Genomic DNA, 15,064 nt, shown 5'->3' with positions numbered 1-15,064 from the left:
TACTGAAATAGACGACGGTCTGCTCATTTGAAAGAAAAATCAGATTCAAAGAAGATTAGAAGGGATAAATACTTGGATTTGTCAACTGTCATGTGTGCTTCATTTTAAATGTTTACCGACCTTCTGGTGTCTGAGTAATTTATGTCCAAATTGATTTATTCGAAGGTAACTTTTGACGTTTTCGCTAAGGTTACCTACGAATACCATGGAAAAAACGACTGTTCTCATTGTCTCATGATCTAGACAACATAATGATGGACCCTGGTATAAAGCTAATTGTAGTTGCCCTCAAACGAAAGGCCACAATACGTAACTGACTCCAAGATGGACTTCACAAGTCTGCAATAACGGTTTTAAGCGAATTGTGTGCAATTAAGCAAATTAAAGTCACTTTAGTGCCTTTGTTTCTTACTTCAATACTCTTTCAACCGCTGTGAACCAACATTATTAATACATGATAGGGTCTAAAGTATCAATAAACGCACATAAAGAAAATGATACATTCAAAGTGCTTTATAAAATGAAGTTTTGATTGGGATATCCACCAAAAGTCTAATTCTTACCTACAATACTGAAATGTTACTTACGAATACAGCATAATACATGACATGTGTAATGAAGTGTCGCTACCAATGGAAATTAATTGTCAAAAACTTTAAGCGGTACCCCAGGACACTAATATTACCCATATACGGATTCATTCAACAATTATTTATTATGTAAAATTGCTGATTAACTACTTGTATATCAAAATGAAGTGGTCAAAATCTTGCTAAAAGCATCAAAAAATTTTGATCTAAGGTAATAGCATTTATTCATTTGGACGTACCATCTGAAAGAGATCTAAAAACTTCCATTTTATTAATTCATTACCATAATATCAAACTTTAAACCTCTAAACTCAATATAGATATTGTTAAATCGCTCATGTTACCTACGAATACCCGGGTTTGTTCACCTTTTCATTGTATAAAGCGTTAGGGGTATGCTTATAATTCCTAATATTCTTGAAAACATATATCCTACTCGTTCTTATACAATGTGTAAATTGATTCATACTCATTTGATAAATAAAATACAGAAACTGACCTAAACTTCATTTTCAAAATAAACTAGCATAAATTGACTAAGATCATATTTATCGCGTTATAAAAATAAAAACAAATATGTTCTGGTTGAGCTAGCATTTTCCTGACACCCTGTGGTCTACATTACACGAAAAAAGCGTTAATTGGAATATTCCATTTGTTTTAGGTTGATTATTGCGATAGTGAAAGCATCCTAGTGTATTCGTAGGTAACATTGGGTTTTGATATCACATTTACTATCATACGTCCTGGATTTATTTTTCAAGATTAGTAATGGCACTTTTGGTTCCTATAAGGCCAATATGTCATCAATCAATGGGCAAAAGGAAAAAAATTGTGGAGACATTTTATTTCGGACTTTTATTTTTGGCCCGTGGACACTTTTGGTTGGATTCGACCATTATAAGGATATGTTGCTATAATATAGCACTTAGTAAGTTGCAGTGTTATCGGAAGTAGATAAACATACGAGGGCTGGTCAATAAGTTCCCGCAACTACCGGTATGGTATATCTCCGCTCATGCGTGACTTGGGTGACGGTTACTTATGCTAAATACAAGTTTATACCTTTGTCTTTCAAAACAAATATGTATTAGCGATGTTGAATACTTGATTACGTAATGACATTAGCATAAACACAATAGCGTATGGACACTGCCTGATTTATGGTGAAAAGTAGTCAAGAAAATCTCGCGGCAAATTGAGGTATTGCTACATAATTCCAAATATCTCGAGAATAAAAGTATATGGAATCCGACGGGGTTTTTGCGACTTTGTAGACCGATAACATAGAAATGATGCTCTTTATAGACCTATACCATTTTTATTCAAGATAAGGGATCATGTTGAATATCTCCAATTTTGAGTAGGCTTTATCACCCATTGTTCTTTAAATAATAAGAGATAGAAAGATTAATCGATGACAAAATTTAACAAATGGTAACTGGTTCGATTGGGTATCTACTGATTATTAAAAAGGGAGGTCCCAGTGGTGAAATCACAAACATTTCTTTCTTAATTAACCCTTTGTTTTCAGAAGGTAATGTTTTTGTAATCAAAGTAGCACACCATAGAGAGGCTCTGGATTGAATAAGAAACTTGAATTTCGAAAGGTATGTCTAATTTTAGCATAGCAATTCACTCACACAGCTACTGTTCCGCAAACCTTGTATTAGTCATATTGTTAGCGCTTTTTTGCTGAAATTTTCTTTTTTTTCATACATTTTTGGTACTTTTAATCATGCATGCCATCAACGCATGCGCATATTTCTATTTTTATTGCAACATTTTCTATTGTCCTGAGTATGGTCTCTCATACCATACCAATAATCATGCATATGTGAGAAATGTCATGTTAAGTAAAAAGTGTCATTGGCCCTGAACATGTTTAAAGCAAAACCTCCTTGTAATGTAATCTGTTGGCAGTTTTGCTTTAAACATGTTCAGGGGCCAAAGACACATGGAGGTTTTCCTGCCCATAATTCATGAAGTAAATCTTGTGTATATTTTTCTTCCATCTTTATCTATTCTATTTATGTAATGTTTTTTCCTTTCACCATATTGCTTTGTTTCTTTTTTATCCACGTTTTTTTTACCTGTGTCTCTCTCTTTTTTACTTAACTTGTTTTTCATGTTCTATTATTTTTCCTTGTCTTTTGCTTCATTGTCTTTTGCTTTTGTTCTTTATTTTTCTTTTTCTTTAATTCCTCTGATCTCTCTTTTTCCTTCACATAACAAGAATATAACAGCGAGATTCAGCTACACATTTTTGATGACATGCATAAGTAGAACGGGAAACAGAATCTTGATCAGGTTTATTGGTAAACTATTATACCTAAACTATTAAACCTAAACATATATCCTACTCGTTCTTATACAATGTGTAAATTGATTCATACTCATTTGATAAATAAAATACAGAAACTGACCTAAACTTCATTTTCAAACTAGCATAAATTGACTAAGATCATATTGATCGCGTTATAAAAATAAAACAAATATTTTCTGGTTGAGCTAGCATTTTCCTGACACCCTGTGGTCTACATTACACGAAAAAAGCGTTAATGGGAATATTCCATTTGTTTTAGGTTGATTAGTATTGCGATAGTGAAAGCATCCTAGTGGTATTCGTAGGTAACATTGGGTTTTGATATCACATTTACTATCATACGTCCTGGATTTATTTTTCAAGATTAGTAATGGCACTTTTGGTTCCTATAAGGCCAATATGTCATCAATCAATGGGCAAAAGGAAAAAAATTGTGGAGACATTTTTATATCGGACTTTTATTTTTGGCCCGTGGACACTTTTGGTTGGATTCGACCATATAAGGATATGTTGCTATAATATAGCACTTAGTAAGTTGCAGTGTTATCGGAAGTAGATAAACATACGAGGGCTGGTCAATAAGTTCCCGCAACTACCGGTATGGTATATCTCCGCTCATGCGTGACTTGAGTGACTGTTACTTACGCTAAATACAAGTTTATACCTTTGTCTTTCAAAACCAATAATTATGTATTAGCGATGTTTAATACTTGATTACGTAATGACATTAGCATAAACACAATAGCGTATGGACACTGCCTGATTTATGGTGAAAAGTAGTCAAGAAAATCTCGCGGCAAATTGAGGTATTGTTACATAATTCCAAATATCTCGAGAATAAAAGTATATGGAATCCGACGGGGTTTTTGCGACTTTGTAGACCGATAACATAGAAATGATGCTCTTTATAGACCTATACCATTTTTATTCAAGATAAGGGATCATGTTGAATATCTTCAATTTTGAGTAGGCTTTATCACCCATTGTTCTTTAAATAATAAGAGATAGAAAGATTAATCGATGACAAAATTTAACAAATGGTAACTGGTTCGATTGGGTATCTACTGATTATTAAAAGGGAGGTCCCAGTGGTGAAATCACAAACATTTCTTTCTTAATTAACCCTTTGTTTTCAGAAGGTAATGTTTTTGTAATCAAAGTAGCACACCATAGAGAGGCTCTGGATTGAATAAGAAACTTGAATTTCGAAAGGTATGTCTAATTTTAGCATAGCAATTCACTCACACAGCTACTGTTCCGCAAACCTTGTATTAGTCATATTGTTAGCGCTTTTTTGCTGAAATTTTCTTTTTTTTCCATACATTTTTGGTACTTTTAATCATGCCATCAACGCATGCGCATATTTCTATTTTTATTGCAACATTTTCTATTGTCCTGAGTATGGTCTCTCATACCATACCAATAATCATATTTGTTTTTGGTTCATTTTGGAGATAATTTGGATTCTCGCTTCTACCTTGTGGGCTCTTTTCTCACGATTTTCACACCATTTTTGTTTGTCGTTAAGGCCTATTTTTTGGTAAAGTTCAAATACGGTCTCTTTCTTCATCTGTTGACGGGTACATTTCTTCTTTCACAATTATCAATTGAATATATATACTTGGATTACCTCATACCAAAAATAAGGCTTGTAAACTGCTTTGGTCCTTACTTGTGCTTCTTTTGACTACACGTTCCTCAACTACAATTCAAATTTCCCGCCAATGTTGACAATTTTCAGTGTACATACCGTATAGCAATGACTTTATGCAATGAGGTTATGTAATTAAAAGTACTCTAAAGCGGGCTTCAGACTCCGAGTATTGTACGTACAATATTGTATGTACAATATGTACGTTATTCAATCTATTGCCAGTCTATTTCCAGTAATGTTTAAGTTCTAACGAATGTTTGATGACGAAAAATCGATAATATGTTGCATACAATATCTAGCAGAAATATATTATCTATTTTACGTCATCAAACATTCGTTAAAACTTAAACAGTACTGGAAATAGAATGGCAATAGATTAAATAACGTACATATTGTACATACAATATTGTACGTACAATAAAAAGTCTGTATAGGCCTACTGCTTAATACTAATGTGTTTTGAAAGACAAAGGTACAAACTTTATTGATCGTAAGTAACAGTCATCTAAGTCATGCATGAGCGGATATATAGTTGCGGGATATTATTGACCAACCCTCGTATATATTATGTTACGTTGCTAACGTATGAGATTATGAACCATATCAGGTCACGCGTATGTTGTTATCAACAAGAGGTTGCTATCTGCAGAAAATTGCACATTAACTTATGAGGTCATGTTGCTATCTACAGAAGATAGCACATAGCAAGTTGCGGTTTTATCGGGGTTAGATAAACATAATTATGAGGGAGGTTATGTTGCTATCTACTGAAGATAGCACGTAGATTAACCATATCAGGTCACGCGTGTCGGTATCTACAGAAGATAGCACGTAGCAAGATTATCATGGGACAGGGCCTAATAAAAATTTAAAAAGTTTTGACTTTTTCTTCAGTAAACCAATGACTTTTTCGAAGCTTGCTGTTGTTGTGATGGTCCAAAAGCTGGTGACTGCATGACGGGAAGTTATGTCACTTCCGGTAGCAATGTTAGAAGCAGTCTCCAACAGTGGATCATAAACATGACTTAGATTGTAGCTCCCCTCGTCTCTGTTCATACGCTTCTTCCAGATCTGAATTGATACTTATCCATCCTGCTTTTCTTTTACCTTTTCGCAGATTTTTGACTCCTCCCAATTGATAATAATTATAAGCCCTCATCAAAATATACCAAAAATTGTTAACACGAGTTTTGCTAAATAAATTAGTTATATGAATTATTTTCTGTATTTTTTTAAGTTACCGAAAAACCATGAAACGACAAATATATATCAAAAAACTTTATTTTTCAACAGTGAAAAATAGCTTTTTCAAAATTTTTCAACTTTACACATTTTTCAATTATTACAAGTCGTTTTTAAAAGTTTTTGGAACGAATTTTTTCAACACCAAAATTAGGCCTTAATGCTTTCACATTTTTTGTATTGCATAGGCCCGCCGCGCCGTAAATTTTGAGTAGATACCGAAAAAACAAACGGACATATATCACAACACGCGTTTTGCTAAATATAATTATGTTCTGTATTTTATTAAGCTCAAAATGCTATCTTTTATAGTAGATAGCGAAAACAAGAAACACGACGATGCTTATAATATAGAGATAATTTAATTGTTCTGAACGGGAGTTTATATGTAGCAGAAAGAGAAACTTGAACATCCGCTACCCGATGGAACTAAAAAAGTAGGCCTGGAAAAAATATAAAACGTAATTTAAAGAAAGAGATTTCTGAACGAGGCGCGGCGGGCTATAATAATTGATTGATAAAAATGCTGAATGTATGAATTACCTTCAGTATTTTATAGTTCAAAGACACGCGATGACACATCTTTATAATTTCAGTTATTTATTTACTTTTTATTTATTATTTGGGAAATGAATTACTGCCCTCTATTGGTCGAAGGCAATCTGATTGTAACGAATCAGAATAGTCTTTTCACCGACAGATGGCGGATGTCATTTTGTCTTTGGACCATGTCAGGGTATACGGCGCGTAATCTATAAAAAATGCTGAATTTATTTTTTTGGTCAATGGTTTACTTTATTTTCAGACGGAACTTTTATACATTTCGGTTTTCAGATCTACTTTTGACAACCTCCTGGTTACAACGAGAGAACACGTGAATATTTATTAAAGTGAGGTTTCTACGAATTTTGACCAATCAGAAGATCAGTTACCAAAAAGAGTCTTCATCTTCATCATCCAATAAATTATTATGCGCAAAACCATAAAATCATTATCTTCTCAAGTTTCGGCCAATGAAACAATTTTAGGAAATAAAGAAGGTTACTCATCTGACCAGTAATTTGAAGGGTAAAAGTTTGGCAAGTTCATGTAAAATTAGCAGGAATTAATCAAATCGAAATTAGGCACTCTTGTTTCGATGGTTATAGCCAGGTGAAGATCTTAAACCCGATTTTTGAGTAACTTCTCTGTTGATCTAGTTTTTCTTTACTTTTATAGGTCTAAAACAGCCTATAATTATGTAGGCATATGTTAGTGTTAAAACGCTTTAACCCTTCGGACAACTCCGGGTGCACCAATTGTATTTTAATTAATGTCATTTTTGAAACTATTGTTTGGCAGCGATGACTTTTTGCATTTTTGTTACTTGCGTATGATTTTAATGAGGGTTGTATCGCTCAGATTTGACATTTTAGCGATTTAATTGCAGTTAGCAACCTGGACAACCGATTCTTTTGTTCTGCAAGGCTCACTCAGTCATTTAATGAGGCAATACAAACGATCGAATTTGGTGTTGAAATGAGCTAAATTTTGCGTTACACCTTTTCATTGTAAAATTAATTTTCTCGGCCAAATGAAAAGCAATCCTTTTCATTGTTTCAGTAAATGTCAGGAAAAACTGTAGTGCTTGATACTGTATTTTTTTCAAATCCTAGTGTTAAACTTAGGCGTGAAATTTAGTCATTTAGTGTAAGATTTTCGATTTTGATAGGCTTAAACTCTGCCCGCGAGCCTTTTTTGGATCAACCTTTAGCTTTTCAAAGTAAGATAGTTCGCTAATGAAGGATTTTTCCCAACTTTCTAACGCACATCACCGTGAGCGATATATCATAGTTTTGTCAGAATTTCCGTTTTGATTTCACCATCTTTCACTGTCGGCTGAAAAAATTTCAAAATCAACACGTGAAATCTAAGGCTAGTACTAGCATTGTGGATCGATATCCCTGGGTTTAATAGGAATACCGGCATGGCTATAGTGTTGCCAGAACTTCAATATAGCAAAGAAATTCCCAGACCTATAGCGCTCCTACTGATCATGTTTAACCAGAACACCCAATTGGGGATTTAATCGCTGGTCGGGCAATTTGCTTTCAATGAAAAATTGACCTGGATAACAACAAAGGAAATATCGACTATTTCTGCTGGTTGCTCTCGAGATAAAAGTACTCACCATTACCTACTTTTACTTAGTTTGACATTTTCGGAGCATGAATGGAAAAAGGGTAAAACTCCAAAAACGGAAATTCTGACAAAACTATAACATATAGACCCACACGATGTGCTTTACAGAGGTGGGAAATATCTTTCTTTAGCAAACTATGTTAGTTTGAGACGCTAAAACATGAATTCCGTAAAAAGCTCGCAGGCGAATTCAAGGCCTATAAAAATCAAAAATATCACACTGAAAGACACAATTTGATGCTTAATTTTAACACCAGGATTAAAAAAAAAATGTATATCCAAGCACCAAGTTTTTAACTGACATTACTGAAGAAAAAATAAATATTGCTTTATATTTGACCGAGAAAATTTATTTCATAGCAAAAAGGTGTATCTCTGAATTGTGCTGATTTTTACATGTATCGATCGACTTTTAGCGCGACTAAGCATTTCTAAAGAATTGGTTGTCCAGGCGGCTGACTGATTGATCCATTAATATTTTCCTCCGTGTTTATCTCCCCGTTCCCTTTCACACGATTCCCGTCTATACGATTTCGGTCAAATTTTGTCAAATATTATAATCTATTATTAGATACAACTTCCAGGAAAATGTTCTGGTAAATTTGCGCCAAACTAATGAGATAGAATGAACGAAAACTATCATCTTAGCTGACTGGCCAATCAAAATGCTAAATGTATGAACAAATCACTAAACAATTCGGGGGTATAACAATCAAAATGCTAAATGTATGAATTATCTTTTGTATTATATAAACCCGCCGTAATTGCTATCTTCAGTAGATAGCAAAACAAATCACCAAACATTTCAGGACGCAATTCGGAGGTATAACAATCAAAATGCTAAATGTATGAATTATCTTTTGTATTATATAAACCCGCCGTAATTGCTATCTTCAGTAGATAGCAAAACAAATCACCAAACATTTCAGGACGCAATTCGGAGGTATAACAATCAAAATGCTAAATGTATGAATTATCTTTTGTATTATATAAACCCGCCGTAATTGCTATCTTCAGTAGATAGCAAAACAAATCACCAAACATTTCAGGACGCAATTCGGGGATATTACAATTGGCCGATCAAAATGCTGAATGTATGAATTTATTTTGTATCATATAAACTCGCCGTAATTGCTATCTTCAGTAGATAGCAAAACAAATATCAAACATAAAAATATACCAAAAGAGTTTCTTAACTGCTTCTAACTTGGCGTGCGTTCAGAAAAAAATAGCCAATATGCCGAATGCAAAGCTGTATAAAGAAATGCTATTATGACGAAGCTAATAAAAATTTAAAACTTGTATAGCAGACAAGATCCGAAACTTAAATGCAAAACGTAACTGATATATTAAAAAGCGATGATGATTCAATACGCAATTCGGGGCTATATTATTTGGCCGATCAAAGTGCTATATAAACCCGCCGTAATTGCTATCTACAGTAGATAGCAAAACAAATCACTGAACATTTCAGAACGCAATTCGGGGGTATAATAATTGGCCGATCAAAATGCTTAATGTATGAATTATCTTTTGTATTAAATATAAACCCGCCGTAATTGCTATCTTCAGTAGATAGCAAAACAAATCACCAAACATTTCAGGACGCAATTCGGAGGTATAACAATCAAAATGCTAAATGTATGAATTATCTTATGTATTATATAAACCCGCCGTAATTGCTATCTTCAGTAGATAGCAAAACAAATAGTCCCAAACAAAAATGTTTGGTAGACTCATAACCGGTGCGATCTTACCTTTCCGATGTTGATTAAGATACTTCTTGCATCGATCCCGAGATGCGGAAAAACCAATAGTCATTTTGTCCCACATAAATGAATAAATAACAAAACCCCCGATCCCCGAGTGGACTCACCCATTCGGTGACGTCACACACGATAATCGTCCCTTATCCGACTTGGGCAGCCCTACTCGGCCAAACTTGTAGGGGCGGCCGGGGTCAGGATAATCAACATCGGAAAGGTAAGATCGCACCGGTTATGAGTCTACCAAACATTTTTGTTTGGGACTAGACTCAGTACACCGGTCGATCTTACCGTTTCCGATGTTGATTAAGATACTTCTTGCATCAACATCTGAAAGATCGATCTAGCAAGTAACCGACGGATGGAGGTACAAGATTGGCCAGCATCTGATAAGGATCGGGAGAGTGGGTAGCATGGTAATCGCGAGGTCAAACTATTTCCCCCCCTCACGGCCGGGAAACAGAAAGACTACGTGAACAGACAAAAAACCCCTGAACTGAAAGTTCAGTGGTTAAGAATAGAAACACTGGTTCTTACCATGTTGGAATTCTGATTGTCCGCAAAACACCTGATACCCAACCACCATATTATCTCCGCAGAATAGCCCTGGAGAACTTATCGCCTGGTCGTTGGTTTACGTTTTTGTAGTAAACCGTGGAAAAGGACGACGGGTTCTTCCAAGACACAGCCTGACAAATCTCTTCTATGGGGACCCCCCTATGGTAGGCCCACGAAGATGAGATAGATCTGGTTGAGTGGGCCTTGGGGCGAGCGTCTTTTGCCGCCCCGAGTCCACCAACACCTGGACCAGCCACCGTGCCAGAGTCTGTTTAGCGGCTGGACCGTGCGGTTCTGCGTGAGTGATAAATAAGCGGTCATGAGCCCCTCTTAAGGTTTGTGTTCGGCCAAGGTAGTGCTGTAGCGCCCTCACCGGGCACCACAACCTGTCTTCGGCTATTGACGAACCCTGCCCAATACTGGGGAGGAAGAGGGGCGAGTGTCGGAATGTACTTCGCTCATTTTTTGCAAGGAAATCCGGGCGAAGAAACAGCGTCGCTCCGTTGTTAGTAAATACGGAGGCTGACTTCGAGACTGCGTGCAACTCTGAGCAGCGCCGTCCCGAAGCCAACGCCAGAAGAAAGGCCGCCTTAAGAGTGACGTATTTAAGGGTCGCTTTTGACAGGGGCTCAAAGGGGGACCCTTAATATACTCCAAGACTGTGTTGAGGTCCCATGGAGGGACCACCTTCCTTTCCGGCGGGCGCTCGTTGAACATACCGTCGAGAAGAAGACTTAGGGACCCATCTGAATTGATAGTCGACCCGTCTTCAAATCCCCGATGAATCGAGAGAATGGCTGACTTATAGTTGGCTATCGTTGCCTGCTGAAGTCCTGACCTGAACTTTTCTGTCAGAAAATCTGCCACTAGAGGCACAGGGGCTCTAGTGGGAGATGTATTTCTCTCATCGCACCATGCGTAGTAGGGAGCCAAACGCTGACTATACGTACGGAGGGTAGACTCTCGTCTACCCCCGGCGATGAGAGAAGCAGCTTCTGATGAAAAGCCTCCCTCCGCCGCACGTTCCCTGATAAGGGCCATGCAGCTAACTGCAGGTGCTCTAGTGGTAGACTTGGTACCTCTCCTCCGGGCATCCGGAGTAGATTTGGTAACTCGGGGAGTACTCGCGGCTGAGCCGCTAGTAGATCCACCATCGGTCGAAACCACAGGTGTTTCGGCCAGAACGGTGCTATCAGAATGACGTTGCAATCCGCCCTCCCGATCTTGGTCACCACCCTTGCGAGCAGTGAGATCGGGGGGAAAGCGTAAGCAGTCATTCCTCCCCAGTCTACGGACAGAGCGTCCACGGCGAATGCCTGTGGGTCTGCGACCCTTGAGCAATACACCGGCAGCTGATGATTTCGATGAGATGCGAACAAATCTATCGAGGGGTGGTACATCACCTCGAAGATCGTCTGGGCGACCTGCGGAGCAAGGGACCATTCTGTAGGTCCCGACACCTTTCCTCGTGACAGATCGTCCGCGAGGATGTTGGTGCATCCCGCTATGTGCATCGCTCTCAACGTAATCTGCCTGGCCTTGCACCACCCTATCAGGCGTAGTGCGTGCAGGCATAACCGTGGTGACCTGGTGCCCCCTTGTCTGTTGAGGTAGGCCACCACGGTTGTGTTGTCTGTTTGGACAACGATATGAGATCCCACGATCACCTTCTCGAAATGCTGGAGAGTTCTCTCCACTGCCCAAAGTTCGAGAAGGTTGATATGGAACTCCGTCTCCGTGGCCGACCATAGGCCCGAGACTGAGTCCCCGTGGATGTGCCCCCCCCCAGCCCAGCTTTGACGCGTCGGTCGTCACTACGTGACGCACCGCTGGTGCAGGAAACCTGACACCTTGAGTCAAATTGGGCTGATGGGTCCACCACCAGAGTTCCTCTCGCGCGATCTCCGACATCGGAACCGCGAGGGATATTGGGTGACGACTGGGCCTGTAAAAGGCTAGAAGGTGTAGTTGTATAGGCCTCATGTGAAAGCGGCAGTACGGTACGAGGTCTACCATACTGGCCATAAGGCCCAAAACCTTCATCCATGCCACAGCGGGTGCCCCCTCTGACTCGGCCAAGAGTCGGGCACACCTCGCCATGTTCGTCACCCTCTCGGGTGAGGGCACCGCGATCCCCTCCTTGAGGTTGATCTGGGCCCCTAAGAATAGTGGTGTCTGCGTCGGGACCAGATTGGATTTCTTGACGTTGATCAGAAATCCCAGGTCCCGCACCGTACGGACTACTAACTCCACGAGACACTGTGTCTCCAGCGGGGTGCGTCCGTAAATGAACCAATCGTCCAGGTAGCAACACATGTTGACTCCCCTGCGCTTCTGGTACGCTGCCACCGCCCTGACCAGGAGTGTAAACACTCTGGGGGAGGTGGACAAGCCGAATGGCAGGCATCGAAACTGGTAAGTTTGACCCTGTACCTTGAAGCGTAGAAACCTCTGATCTTGAGGTGCGATCGGACCATGCAGATATCCGTCCGAGAGATCTAGCGATGCCGCCCACATACCCTTGATGGGGCAGGCTAGCACCGAAGCGAGTCTCCATTCTGAACCTCTTGGGCCTGATGAACTCGTTCAACGGCTTGAGGTTCAGAATGGGCCTCAGTCGCCGGTCTTCTTTGGAGCCAGAAAAACGTGCTCCAAAACCCCTTGGTGAAAGGGGGTAGACCGGGACAATCGCTTGCTTCGTGAGAAGCTGAGTGACCTCTGACAGTAGTGCCCGACGCTGGGGGCCGTCTGGCGGCACTACCGTGGACCTCTGAATCGTGCAGGCGCACGAGGGGTGGCTGGTAAATTCCAGCCTGTAACCCCCACTGACCACTGACAATACCCAGGCGCCCGGTGAGATGGCATGCCATCTCTGGGGTAATGCAACAGCGGCCGCCCACAGGGGAATCCCCTGTGGAAGTCCAAGGCCTGCCGGCATGGACTGTCGACCGCCGTGCCCTCAGGACCGATCTGGTTTGCCACCCTTAGAAGAACGGCTCTTCTTAGGGGCTTGCCATCGGTCCAGCACTACTCTTGCGCTTCCCAGTTTTCTTGGGAGGTGCTGGAGTAGCCTCGGCTCGGGCGTAGTCTGTGGTGCGGCGTCCTGCTGAAGCTGGAGCTGGCGCTGAAGAACGCTTAGAAGACTTCTTCTTCTTGTGCTTCTTCTTCGCCTTACTGCCCTTCCCTTGGTCAGGGCAGCCTCCGACTTCTTCAGAGTGCTCTCATTGGTGGCCTTCTTTGCCCGGTCCTCAACCGTGGCGCAAAAGGCCTGTCCAAAGAGTAGCCCCTGTCCCACCGAGTCTGACTTCTTCATTGCATCAGCAAAGTCGGAGCCGTAAGTTGACTGGAGGGACAGACAGGCATTCTCCCGGCGGCGAGATGACATCCTATGGGCTAGGCCCATAGAACTCTCGTTGAGGTTAGCTGTTAGCACCGCTAACAGATTAACCTCGCGGAAGAGTTCGACGTTGCTCGTGGTCGTTCGCTACCTTCCTACCGAGGTGCTCGGCAAGCGTGGTAGCGACGCTAGAGACTCTGATAAGCGGCGTGCTCGCTTATCGATGAGCTTTAGCTCCTCCTCCCACTGGGCGGAGAACGACCCGTGCGCCTTGGCCGCCAGCGGCAGGCGGCAGCAACGTCTGGATCCATGTCAGGGACCCTGAGGTAGGTTTCAGTAGTCCTCCTGCGAAACACGCAGTGGAAGCGTGCAAGCACGCCGGCGTCGAAGCTCCAGCGAGCCTGACAGCCCACTGAAACCTACCCTTGAGGTCCGCCGGGAATGCAAGTGCGAGGCGACCCTTGTGTGGACGCGCTAGCTGGGCATCCTACTGAAAAGATGCCCTGGTCCTCCTGAACGGACTCCTCCTGAGAGAAAGCCAGGCCCAAACCTTGGGCCACACGGCTCATCACCTCAGCGGTGTCCGCAGGCAGACCATTGCTAGCGAGTTCCTCACGGGAAGCGGGGAAGGATACCTGAAGCTAGCTGCACAGTCTCATCAGACTGTGAGTCGCTACTGGTTTCATCTTCCGACTCCTTTCCTCGCCTTCAGACTCTGACTCACTCTCTGATGAGGAAGAGATCTGACGACGGGCATCTGAAGGTGGACAGGGAGGTGTCGCCACCGTGTGGCTAGCCAACTGAACACCAGCAGAAGAGGGAGTACTCCCGCTAGACCCCGAGATGCTAGCTATAGCACCCGGGATCCGCGACGCTCTCGCTGCTGTCGCCCTAGACATAGCAGTGTGCGGCCTACCCTGAGCTGTATCAGGGTTAGCCACTCGCCGCCCGGGTTGGGTAACAACTGGTGGTACTGCTTGCCCAACGCTAGGCGGCACTTGCCACGGTGGTAGACCGTGGAAGAAACCACCCTGCGGCGGATACCACGGGCATACCCTGTTGGTAGCTGTCCCTGAAAGGATCCGCCACCAGGGAAACCCCATGGAACGGCAGTACCAGTACCGCCTCCCCCCTGTTGCCACAGAGACTGTGGTAACCAGGACGCAGTACTGCGGTACCTGCGTGGTTGTAGCGTAGGTGCCCGGTAGGGCTCCCGGCTGCGTACCACTGTACCCATGCCTCACAGCGTTCCCGCCAGAGGATCAAGCCGTGTGTATGGGTACCCGCTATACTGGCTGTCCCTTGGCTAAAAGGAGCTTGCCTAGTATCACGGGTAGCTGAGCGTGTATACCCTCGATCAGTCACCTCGCTACCTGAATAGGCAGTATCAATCAATGGAGCCATGCTCCG

The sequence above is a fragment of the Amphiura filiformis genome, chromosome 19, assembly GCF_039555335.1.
Source record: "Amphiura filiformis chromosome 19, Afil_fr2py, whole genome shotgun sequence".
NCBI lineage: Eukaryota > Metazoa > Echinodermata > Ophiuroidea > Amphilepidida > Amphiuridae > Amphiura > Amphiura filiformis.
The sequence above is the reverse complement of the archived record's forward strand: the minus strand, read 5'-3'. Positions refer to the sequence as shown.